A 13,105-nucleotide genomic window follows, 5' to 3' on the forward strand; every position below is an offset into this window, starting at 1 on the left:
CCCCTCCCATGACAAAATCCTAAATACGCCACTGCTTTACACTTACGAACCGCATGGGCAGATGAGCATCGAACCAACTGCATATTTTGTTCCCACTTGTCATCGTATTTAGCCGCCATTGACAATACAGACAAATAGCTATTCGTAGCCTTTTATTGTCACGAACAGGTGTTGGATCACGATCCCGATTCCGTCGTCCAATGTTAGCACCAACGTCTCCGGGCCGGTGGATACGGTCCACTTGAGGAGCGGTGGCACGTTCCTTCAAGTGTCGGTGCACTCATGCCGCAGTGGGTAAGGCAGATTATGCATTGATCGTCGGCTGGCAACCAACAGCCTTAAACTCACCGCTCACGGCGACCATCAGCATTTTGACACACGGCCAATCTCGGCGCAAGGGGAAGGCTGTTCAGGCGATCGTCGTTGACGCCACAGCCGCCCATCAGTTTCCTTCTGGGTTTTGGACACGGTTTTTGAAAACTGCAGTTTCTATAGTGCCTGCCGGACGAAACGTTGGCACCGACTTTGTTCATCATTTTTGAAGTGTGCGAATCCATTTAAGTTAACTGGATTTTTTTTTATATTATAGGTACTATAGACACGGTATAATACAGACTGACTAACTTTTTAAATGTATTATTTTACAAGGCGTATTAATATCTTAAAAAATGTTAAAATCACAAGATGAAAATCTTAAATCTGGTCACAAATAAATAAAATACAAAAGTACAAAACTATAGGTATGTTTTAGCCTTTAGGTCATTATTAATAATATTATGAGGCTATGTGAGTATAACAATATTCTCGGAAAATAAATTACCACAAAAATTGAATTCAAGAATTTTAAATTTAAATACCGCACATCATTTCATCATATAGAGACTGGGAAATGTAATTCAAGAAAAACAGAATATTTTCTCATAAATAGTTTAAATATTATTTCATTTTGAATTATAAAATTATCATATAGAATAAGAAAATTAGAAAAATTAGAATTTAAAAAAGTAATTAATTTAGATTTCTATTAATAGAAATTGTTGCAATTTAATGCAATTTTTTCATATGGTAATTTAATCAAAAAGAGTCAACATTTTTATGTTTTTCGGATATGGTTAATTTAATTAGATTATGTATGATACTGTTGAAATTAAACACATTTCCTCGTAATTAAATGGTAAATAAATAATATTGCTTCAACCTAATGGTCCAATCCAATCGTCGATCGGATTCGTAATGAAGGTGCACTGCTTATACATTTTGACTAAAATAGGGGGAAAAGTGGGTTGCTGTAGTTGTCGAGTATGTCATTGTAGTGGATGTGTTATATTTGAATTTAATGATGTATAGTTGCATACGAAAAACGATTCTGAGCGGAGACGTTGTGTCATCTCTAGCATAGGTACTTGTAAAAATAATCAAATTTAATAATTAAAAAAAATAATAATAAAAAGCCAATAAGTGGATGCCACTCTGTAGGTTACTAGTGGGTCATTGTATAATGGATTGTATTAAACTTGAATTCAATGATATAATATCATTGTATAAGAAAAACGATTCTGAGCGGAACATTCAGGGGCGGACTGGCCCAGGGTGCTATACACCAAGTAGCACCCCGGGCCCCCGTTTGTATTTATGATCCGGGCCCCTGATTACCACAGTCGGTATACGGTATAATACTGGTATAATACAGTATTATACAAAATAAAAATAAAATAACATATTTCAACATCTCTTCAAATAAAAAACATGTTATTCTTAATTTTTTTTTTATATTTACTTATAAAACTAAGGGATCTTTCCTAATTTAGGTAGGTTTGAAAAAAATTAAGGGCCCCTAATTAATTTTGCACCCCGGGCCAAAAATAGCCAGTCCGCCCCTGGGAACATTTGTCAATTTGAATATTTTATATTGTTATTATTTATTATATTCTGTAAGTTGAATTAATATTATAATATTATTATTTTTATTCGTTTCTATGGTGATAAACAAAGCGTTAGAAATTAAAATTCCGTTTTTAGCGGTTTTTCATAATTTTTCGGTGGTTTTTCTTGTGGCATCAAATAACTTGAACTTGATCCAATTTGCAAAAATAGAAGATACTATATTATGTTGAAATCGAAGCACTCAAAATATGGAAGAGTATAAATTTTGTATACATGATAAAAAAAAAATTAAAAATAAACATTATTGTAAAACCACTAGCTTTCTCGCTCCGCTAAGAATCTAAAATTGAAAATATCTCATGGCTATAGATAGCGTAACTTTTCGGTGAACTTTTTTTTTGATAATGGTAGAAAAACTTGTTGGAAATCTTTTATTTAAATGTCTTATCTTACCTATGAAAAAATGTCTAAACTCAAAACTCAAGAAATATTATTCAACTATTAGCATATCTTAACTAAACTAAGCTTAAGTCGCTGGGGTCCACGTGTGCACGCGTATGAGATAAATAGAGTTAGGATGTTGATGATTTTTGCAATTTTTTCCTTTTATCCTATACAATGCTATCTTAGTTAAACATTTTATTCATACTTTCTTGATTCAGAATATATTTAGTTTATTTTGCATTTTTAGCTATAAATGCATTTTTTGTTTTAAATACCATATTTTTTTCATTTTTACGTCATTTCTTCATATTTTAGGTAATTTTTGTAGTTTTTGTATTATGTGGGAGCATTTTTCTCAAGTTTTAGATTTTAAAGAAATTTGCTTAGTATTTTAATGAGTACCAACTCATTTTAATAATTTTATATAATTCTTAAAATTTAAATGTATACTAATTACTATTGTCTATTAATATTACAATTCATATTTTAAATTATTTTGATACCCATCATTATCAAATTATTATTTTTCAATTTCATTTTTTTCTTATTTAAGTAGATTTTTTGGTCATTTTTTAAGTTAATTTTTTGGAGTTTTTAATGGATCTTAGCATATATTTTTAGGGAATTTGTGTGTGTGTTTTAGGTCATTAACATCCTAACTCTAGAAATAAGGTATGACGATGTATCATAGTACATAATAATGAGACTTTTGATCTAAAAAATTACAGATGATAATATTACGTTTATATTTTTCATATATACATTTATAAAGGGGATATTGTTAAATGTTAATAATTTCTTAATGTTAACAAATTTGTTTTGTGAACAAAAAGCTTTTAATATAATCTTCTTGCTGTTTTTTCATCTAAATAAACATACTGTATTGATATAATTTATAATGCCTATCCATAAATAATATGATATATTTATATATAAAATAAAATAAAATTATCACATAAAAACCATTAATTTATTTTCTTGAATTTCTATTATTAATTTTACTAATTATAAATAAGTTGTAAACATAGTATATTACATTTTAGGTTAAAAATATAATACTGATATTAATATGGTTCCTCATCATTATTATACGATTCAGCGAATACTCAAATCGATTTTATTTAAGAATAATTATTATTGTAATCATTTTTTGGTGTCATTATTGCATGTCATTTTAGTTAAGCAACTTTCATTTTAAGTATCTACAGTTAAATGTACTTAATTCAGAACTACAAAGGGTCAGACGGAGAAATTATAAAATTTATTTGACTCGTCAATTTTTTAAACACATCTTATTTTGTAATAATCAGTAATAATATTTATTATTTTTGTTAAATCTTAACTTGATTTGATTTAATAAATTTAAATAAAAATAATTATGTTAACTTTTCAATGCTTATACATAAATATAGATAATACTAAAAACTTTTTAGTAAAATGTGTACCTAATTATATCATTATGAACTGTTATATTTTACAGTGTTGTATAAACAAAATATATATAAATGTATATGATTCATGAGTATATTTAAACTATATATTTTTAAAATGTCATATATATTATTGTATTATATCATTCATATAATCCATATTCCATTATAATATATATGTAATTATTTTAGTAATGACGATCAATATTATCAAATTTTTATCACTTAAGTCACATATATTTTATTGATTAAATAAGCTTTGAAAACTAATTAAATATTTATGTGGATTTAATATTATGATATACAAACTATACAGGATAAATCTAAATCATAATAATGCAGAGTATTAACTATTAATTGTCTAATGAATACGATCGTGATGACATTTGAAAAAAATATATAAACAAATTAGTAGTCCGTTCGTAGTGATCATGATGCTAGTTTACTAATAAACTGACTATACGTCACTTGATAATCTACTTGATCTTTATTAAAAACCGAAAACTATATTTCAAACATATTTTCAGTATGACAAACCAGTTAATTCACTAAATACATAACAATTTATAGAGTAGGTTTAATACCGCTGCCATTTAAAATCATGTTCACCACATGAATACTATAGGCGTGAACCTACTTTAAAGAATCATAGGCAATCATTTATTTGAATTTTAGGAAGGACTTCATTTTTTTTAAAAATAAAGTTTGAATTTAAATATAAAAATTAATACCCATGGCCACATTCCTACAATGTTTTAAATATTGTTGTTCACTTTATTATAAATATTAAATAATATTATGTACTCGTACTATTTTGCAATAGTCAATAGGCAATACATAAAACATTTTTTTTTTTTTTTTAATTATGGTTAATAATAAGCATATAATAACCAAGCGTTGGATATTTCTGACTGCAACAAAATTAAAAAGAGATAAACATTTTATTTATGGAACTAAAATAAAAAAAAATAAAAAAATATTTAATTTCCATGATGAGACGCGCAGTGATAAAAAGTAAAAACTATCATGAGGATGCCACACCCGCATTTGTCGTCTCCGTCTTACAGGTGCGTAACAGCAAAATGTATGTTCATTAGTTCACGTTTAGTTTCGTTAGTTGTACCTATTATTTGCGTGGATAGTAAGTTATAACATAAAGGTAACCATATTTTCTATTTTTGCACGTCAGTTTTTGACGATTTTTAAAATTTTACACCGAGTTATATGTGAATGCAAAATATTGCAATTGAAATATCTCGAAAATCTGACTTACAAAAACAGAAAATATTACCTTCAAGTTTTATAGTAGGTCAATACAAAATACAATTCTCTCTCAATTACAATATTCTAATATTATTTCAAATTTTTTTGAGTAGCTTTCGAATAGCTTCGAAATATCTTTCAAACAACAGTGCAAAACCCATCTAATTTCATAGGCGGAAATCTATAAAAATGTCAGGGGGGGCTAACATTATTAACATCAATTTGAGTGGGGGGGCTTTGATCTTACAAAACTAAAAATGAGAGGGATCGATGGACTTTTGGGGAGGCTAATCCCCCCAAGCCTCTTCACCCAGATTTCCGCCAATCTAATGAAATATCCTGTATAGTATTCTTTTAATATTATATTGTCTCATGTACCCATATCTATTTAGACTAGGTAAACAAAATAGTTAATTATTTTAAATAAAGCTCTTCATGCAGTTCAATAAAAATAAATTACAGTAACCCTAAATATTATATATATTATAAAAACTATCACTTGGAAACTATACATCGGAGTATAATCTATTTATATATAAATCTAATGCTGTTTGTTAGTCTCGCTAAAACTCGAAACGGCTGGACCGATTTAGCTCATTTTGGTCTTAAATTATTTGTGGAAGTCCAGAGAAGTTTTAAAAGGTAAGTGAGTATGAAAATGTTCGGAATTAATCTTTTATATTAAATTTAAATCTGCATGGTGTATTTCGGATATTCCCGTGACTGACCGCGATAGTAGGTTTCCAGCTACCTGTAACCTGACCTTTTTTCTTTTGTGTGTGTTTTATCGTCAACAGTATGAATTGTTTCGAGAAGTAAAACTCGAAAATTTATCTATGTTATAATCTATATCCGAAATACTCAACCGATTTTGATATATTATGTATTATATCACTGGGATGTGCGAGATACGTGTGCTATGTACAATACACGAATATGACCCATTATGTTTATCTGTTAATTTGTTGAATTATAAAATTGTTTTTAAGATGATCGTAATTACCAGGAGAAGGTTTAAACGAAAGAAAATTGTAGGAAAACCCACTGGAAAAGTAGGTAATCTGGATTTATAAAATACAACTATGGCGTAACAGTGTATTATATATTGGTTGCTATTGGTTAATCGGGCATGTTTGTTGATTTGTATTATTATTTTTTGTCATATTATATAAATTAATGTTTGTGTGTAGATTAAACCTCTGGGAAGAAGACAGACTAATTTAGGAATAGTTAATTTTGTTTTTTTTTTATTCATCTGATAGTAGTTATGTTAGGTTATAGGATTTTGTATTAATTGATTATATTAATCCATCATAGGTGGAATACGACAAACTTGGTATAACTTTGATACTTTAGAGTTAAATCATACACCTACGTACAAACAGCACGGGGTCCGCGATCTACCGTAGGTAGATTTCCTACCTGATAATATACTGCTGCGAATCAGGGGCGGCTCCAGGGGGGGCCCTAGGGGCCGCGGCCCCCCCAACGCCCGTATTTATAAAAATATATATTGTTAAAATAAATGCATATTAAATTATTATAATATTGTCATATGGACTATATGGGTCATAGAGGTATGACGGTGTATACGATGTACCTGCTGGGTAAATGGAATAAAAATAGACGACTTGAATTTGTGTTGTAAAAATGTTTGTTTTCTTTTGTTATAAGATTTTGTGAAATTATAACTTGGCCCCCCCCCTAACCAAGGCTCTGGAGCCGCCCCTGCTGCGAATCAGAATTTTTATTCCGGAAAACGGAAAAGTTAAGATACATTTTGAACACCATACACCGAATATTAAATAACGAATGAAAAAAGTTTGAGTCAAATAGAGTTGGTACATTTAACGGGCAACGAAGTGCACGGAATCAGCTAGTATTATAATACATTACACCATTCACCTTGCATTTTTTTTTAAAACGTTTCATATTACGACTACAATATTATTATAATACAATATAACAATAATTATTATTGTTATGTACGCAAAATAGACAAACAATAATTATTTACTTGAGTGCACTGAGTAGTGAGAGTACAGTCCAACAAACAAATATATTAATAACTCGACGACACGACCTATGTACCTACTCACTGTTTCATTTGATGTAATAAAATAGAAGTTAACAATCCGCGTGCAGTAGGTACACGTTATGTAGGTACCTTTACCTGTACCTGTGAATAATAATGATAATAGTTTTGGATAATCGTACTGTATATTGTATTGTTATTATGGTTATAGAAATAAATTTGTTATTTTTTCTTAATATTTCATATTATGTGCTGATTTACACATCAATATTTTTAATGTAAATATGAAATTAAACTATTTTTAATAAAATAAGTAGTGACGAAAGTAGTTTATACGCAGATATATAGGTACTTGAATTTTATGTTATCGTGTAGATGGGGAATGGTTAAAACTTGTGGTTAGTGGTTATCTATAATATTAATCATAAATAAATGTTTCTTTAAAATCCATTCAAAGCTTTATGTATATTCACCATTATTTTAACTTCAAGTAGGTTTATCTTTAAGAAATTAGTTAAAATATAAACATAAGTATTTTTAAATGTAGTTACCGAATGTAGGTATATATATATCAAACATATAATTATATAGATATATATAATATATTTGTAAATAATACAACCATAGATAGTTAAAAAATTTATTATAATTAACACAAGTACTTACCTAAAGTTCCACAATAGCTTATATATTTCAAGTTGAAAAACCACAAAAAAATTATAAAATATCGTGGAGCACCAATATTATGACAACTAAGCGTGCATTTTCAACAAGGACAGTAGTTCAGCACTGATTATATTATATTTTTATTAAATAATCATTAATAATTATTAGTAATTTAAGTGAATGTACAGTTTTTATTTATTGCTTTTAAACATTAATGATTATTTCCTCACAAATGATTAAAAGTATTGCTACCAAAGTATCAACTGCATTATCCATTTATTATAAAACTAAATATTAATTACCCTTTGTTAGGTCACTATATTTATATATACCTATTACCTACTTAATATTTACCTACTCAAAATAATAAAAACACATCACATCATAATTTTAAAACTAACATCTAATACTTTTCTTGTACTGGAATATAATATTAAATATTGAGAACACTCTTAAAATATATATTCATATTTAATATATTATGTATTATCTGACGGTTTACTAGTTATATATAGTTCTAAAAATATGTATTACACACATATTACTATTATGCACCATCAATGCGTTAACACGTATAAATTTATGTATGTTCTATATTTTCTGTATATACATCACACGTCATGATACATAATATAATATTATATATATCGTATAAAATTGTGCAAATTGTCATTAAAATAACAGTGTACTGTACAATTTATTTAAAATAACAACCTTGGGGGTTTAGACGCATTAAAAATATGTTTGGCGTAATTAAATCTCATTCTTACTTATTCAGTATTCTATACAAAGTTTAACGTGTTGGTGTTCAATTTTTGTTGTTAAAAATTAGTGGTGGCTAAAGTCTTTCATCGAGGGACAAGGGCTGATTTTTTTAATGAAAAAATGAAAAAATTCTTCCCTGAAGTGAGTATACAGTAATTTCAAGCCATAAAATATATCTATGTATATAAATTAAAGGATTTTTTTTATTCGATAATATTACATTTAATAATTTAATATCTAGTTAAAAATGTGCGTATAATTATATGATAAGATTATAGTTTTAAATTTTTAACTAATTCATAATGAAATTTCTTCTGATCTCCAATAAATTTATTTTTGTTCTGTTTGTACATGTAACTCTATTATACAGTGTGATCACGATATTAAGTACCACTGAATATCTCAGATGGGTGACTCTGTATTGAAATGGGGTTTTCGGGAGGTGATATGGAGCACTTAGTTTAAAAATTTTAGCTCACCGGTACATGCATGCGCAATATGGCTTACTTTTTTTAAATGGCAACTCCAGTTTTTTTCTGTAGATTCGGGTAGAGTATTTTTTTTAACATTTATTGTATAAAAAGTTTTTTTCTATTTTAAAAACTGACCGAGTTAGAGTAAGTTTAAAATTGGATTTATGCATAATTTATTCGTATTTAATGATATTTTCATTTATGATCACTATGACGATACATAATTACAGGTACTAGCATACATAAGGGCTTATACACATTCATCAATTAGGCATGTTGCTTTCGAAAGTGGAGTTTCATATGGTTATGTCCAAAAAATTCTAAAAAAGCACAAAATGCACCCATATAAAATCGATTTTGTCCATCATTTGCGTGCAGGAGATTCTATTTGTAGGTTGGAATTTATACGTTGGTTCAATACTAAATTTTATGATAACCCTTTAATTTAATTTTTGAGACGACTAGAATCATGTTTTGAACATGATGGCGAAAACTTTGAACAATTCATACGATAAAATAATGTATTTAATACATTTTATTTTTTATTATAATATTATTATAATACTATTACTATTATCATTATAAGTTATAACTATTTTGTTGTACATTTAATTAATACAGTTGACAAAATATCATACACTAAAAATAATGTTTAATTATTTCATACTTATTTTATTATTTCCAGTGGTTATAAATGAAAATATCATTAAACACAAATTATGCATAAATCCAATTTTTGACTTACTCTAACTTGGTTAGTTTTGAAAATAGAAAAACATTTTTTATACAATAAATGTTTAAAAAAAATACTCTATCCGAATCTGCAAAAAAAAAATTGGGGTTGCCGTTAAAAAAAAGTAAATCGAATTGCGCAAGTCACCCATCTGAGATATTCAGTGGTACCTAATATCGTGATCACACTGTATATTTAGATAAATATCACTTTATAAATTATTACAGTGATTATTGAACTATTTTTGAATTTATTGTTCATAATGTATGTAACAGAATTCAGAAATAAAAATATATTATTTATTGGAATTCTAGCTAAACTGTGTATTAGAGCGACAGAGCCCCACAACTTTTCATCAGACCTCTCTGCCTTTTAGAAAATATTCATACATTTTGTGTCTCATTAAATTAAGTAAGTGCCTACCTATTTGTATACAAAAATCAATTTTCGGGGGAAGGTTATATATACTAATCCTCCCTGTAAAATGACCTATTATAAAATGTATAATAAGGAGTATAGGTATAACAATAACATTAATAATTGTATAAAGCTGTGGGAAGTTGAAACTTAAAAAAATAAAAATCAATAGTATAGTATGGGATTTAGTAGCGAAAGCCGCAACCTAGGTACCTTTTGTATTATTATGTTTAAAAAATAATACCTTAATTATTTAGGTTTGGTATTTTATTGCATGCTATAAGCAAATTAAATGTTTTGATTGCATGTTTTATAATTATCACGTTGACAAAACTATAGGTAATATAGTTTCGTGCACAAAAACCGAAAAACGTCGAAGTTATGAAGAAATGTACATTCATGATGTTAGGTCAACATTTTAGTTATAAATTACTCGTTAGTCGTTTGTGTATCTAATTTAATAATTTTACAACAATATTAAATAATATAAATGCATAATTGTGTATTCTGAATTATTTCTTAAATTATATCAAAACCAAAAGCAATTTAACCATTTTCATATACGGCGAAATACTGTACAAAAATGTGTTAGGTACACGATTTTATTTATTGTTATTATAACCTAATTTATTTATTAATTATTAACAAAAAAAAATATAATTAATATAATATTTTTTTACTACTATAGCTTAAATTAGTAACCATTAATTTTTTTAACGTTGAGCATAGAAAAAAAACGAAAATGTCAAGTGTTTATAAATAATTTAAAAAGAGTTAAAATATTTTGAAAATTATACTTTGTATAAAAAATTCTAAAAAAGTATATGGGGAATATTTATAGTAGCTACGGTTATTAATTTATGAATTACAACTAAACAAAAGGTGGGCAAGTGGGTGTCGCTCTGCTGTACAGTAGGTTACAAGTGGGTCACTGTAATTGATAGTGTTAAATTTGAAGCACGATTAAAGATAAGATCTTATCATTAAACGTGATTTGAAGTCAATGATAATATAATATCATTGTATTAGAAAAACGATTCTGAGTGAAGACGGTCACTCAGCCTATGATTGTAAAACGGGCCCTTAGTATATTTGATAATATTAATGTAAATAAAGTAATTTATATAATATATATTATAACCTATTTACGTGGAACCTATTGTTTTAAATTTTCAATCCTTAGCTATAAAAGTTGAACATTTTATACATTTTTAAATACATACAATTTTCACTGAATGTTTATACTACTAAATATACTTTGTAATAGTATAGGCTACGTTTGTCCCCCTCGTCATTAGCGGACCGGGGCCTTCATATAGTAGCTAATAGGTAATATATTTAGAAAATTAGGTATCCCTCTACATATTATGTATTAATTATTTAGTCGTTATTATCTCTCGAAAAAATGGGTTATTTATGCGTATGATAGTAACCAGTAACCAGTAACCACTAACTACGGTTATCTCAGATAACCGTGATAGTAACTAGTATAAGTATACCTACAATTATGTAAGAAGTATATTCGTATTGAGCTAAAAATGCAATTGTAATGTAATGTAATGTAATGCAATTGTTATCGAGCCGTTTTTCTTCACTTTTATAATGGTCCGGTCAAAAATGTTTCCCCTCCTCTCTCAAAAACTGAAATGACGCCACACTCATTGAGCTGTTAATTTTTTTATGATCAACTTGTATGTATCTAAGTCGATAAAATTACTGTTTATAAATTGTACAGTGGTACCGTGTGAACGTCTGGATTAAAAAAAATATATTTATTCACTATAAATTTAAACACGTTATACAAATCGTTTATTTAAATTATATTAAACAAAGAGTTGTGTGGAATGTCTTCGGGTGATGGAAATTAGTATTGTGGATATTGAATGGATGGTGGGTCAGCTGGTTTACAGAATTTATATTTATCTAACACGCCATTAATTATTTTTGACTTAGTTTCTGAACAGAATGATGCACAATTATTTTTGAAAACCGTTTCCATTAGGTACCCGCACGTATCGTAATAATAGTTTTCTCTAATGAATTTATTTTAAGAATTATAATGTTAACCCACTAATAATAATTTAGGTAGGTATATTTGTTAACGATATTTTTTAGAAAAAAATCTAAATCACGTTTTTTGCTGAAAAATTTAATGTATAGATAGTGTAAAGTAAACTATCTACATTTAGGCCTAAAAATTAAAATGTATGGACTTATTAAAAAGAGGAAACGTGTTGTTAACAATGTCACCGGAATGATCTGTCGTGCAATTTGAAACGAAGGATGAAATCGCACTGTCAGTACAAGAGGGCCGTATATCGAAATTTTTAAATTTTAAGGTTTTGGTATCTCTGAATTCGTAATTTTTTTCTCTATTTTTATAGAGTGGCGCGATCTATGTTACTATATTATTAAATTTACTATTAATGAAATAAACTTATTGCACTGAACCAGTTTTATAGGTAGTTGATAACAATAAAGCCGTAAAACGAAATGTGGCCTTCTAAATATAATTATTTAGAACAATACCGCCGCATAATGAAATACGGCCTTATTGCACTAAAATATTTTTTGATACAGATATCGATAAAAGCCGTATATTGAAATACGGCGTTCTTGCATTAAAATTATGGTTTAAATAAATATAAAATATTAATATATTATTTATAGAAAAATATGACCAAAATATTCTCCAATGATATTAATATTATTATTAACAATTTATTATTATTTCGGTTATCATAATTGTGTGGTATGTTATATTATTTTGATCGTCGACCCTCATTCTTTCATCGTCATCGTATAGAAGAGACATGACTAACGTTCTTAATAATTATTATTATAATTAATTATTATAATTAAAATTATGTCATCTCACTTAAGAGCACGGAAGATACTCCAACAAGTCGTTAATGTAAAAACGACAAGTTCTAAACAAAACAATCAAATCAATACAGTGAGTAATAATTATAATAATATTATAATAACAATAATT

The 13,105-nt window shown here is 27.6% G+C and overlaps 1 protein-coding gene across 1 annotated transcript in view; it reads left to right on the forward strand.

Moving 5' to 3' along the window:
- Positions 1–13,105, forward strand: part of LOC100165954 (protein PRY1) — a 50,511-nt gene that overhangs the window by 14,753 nt on the left and 22,653 nt on the right. The gene's annotated exons all lie outside the window — the stretch shown is intronic.

This window comes from Acyrthosiphon pisum, chromosome A2 (assembly GCF_005508785.2).
Source record: "Acyrthosiphon pisum isolate AL4f chromosome A2, pea_aphid_22Mar2018_4r6ur, whole genome shotgun sequence".
Classification (NCBI taxonomy): Eukaryota; Metazoa; Arthropoda; class Insecta; order Hemiptera; family Aphididae; genus Acyrthosiphon; species Acyrthosiphon pisum.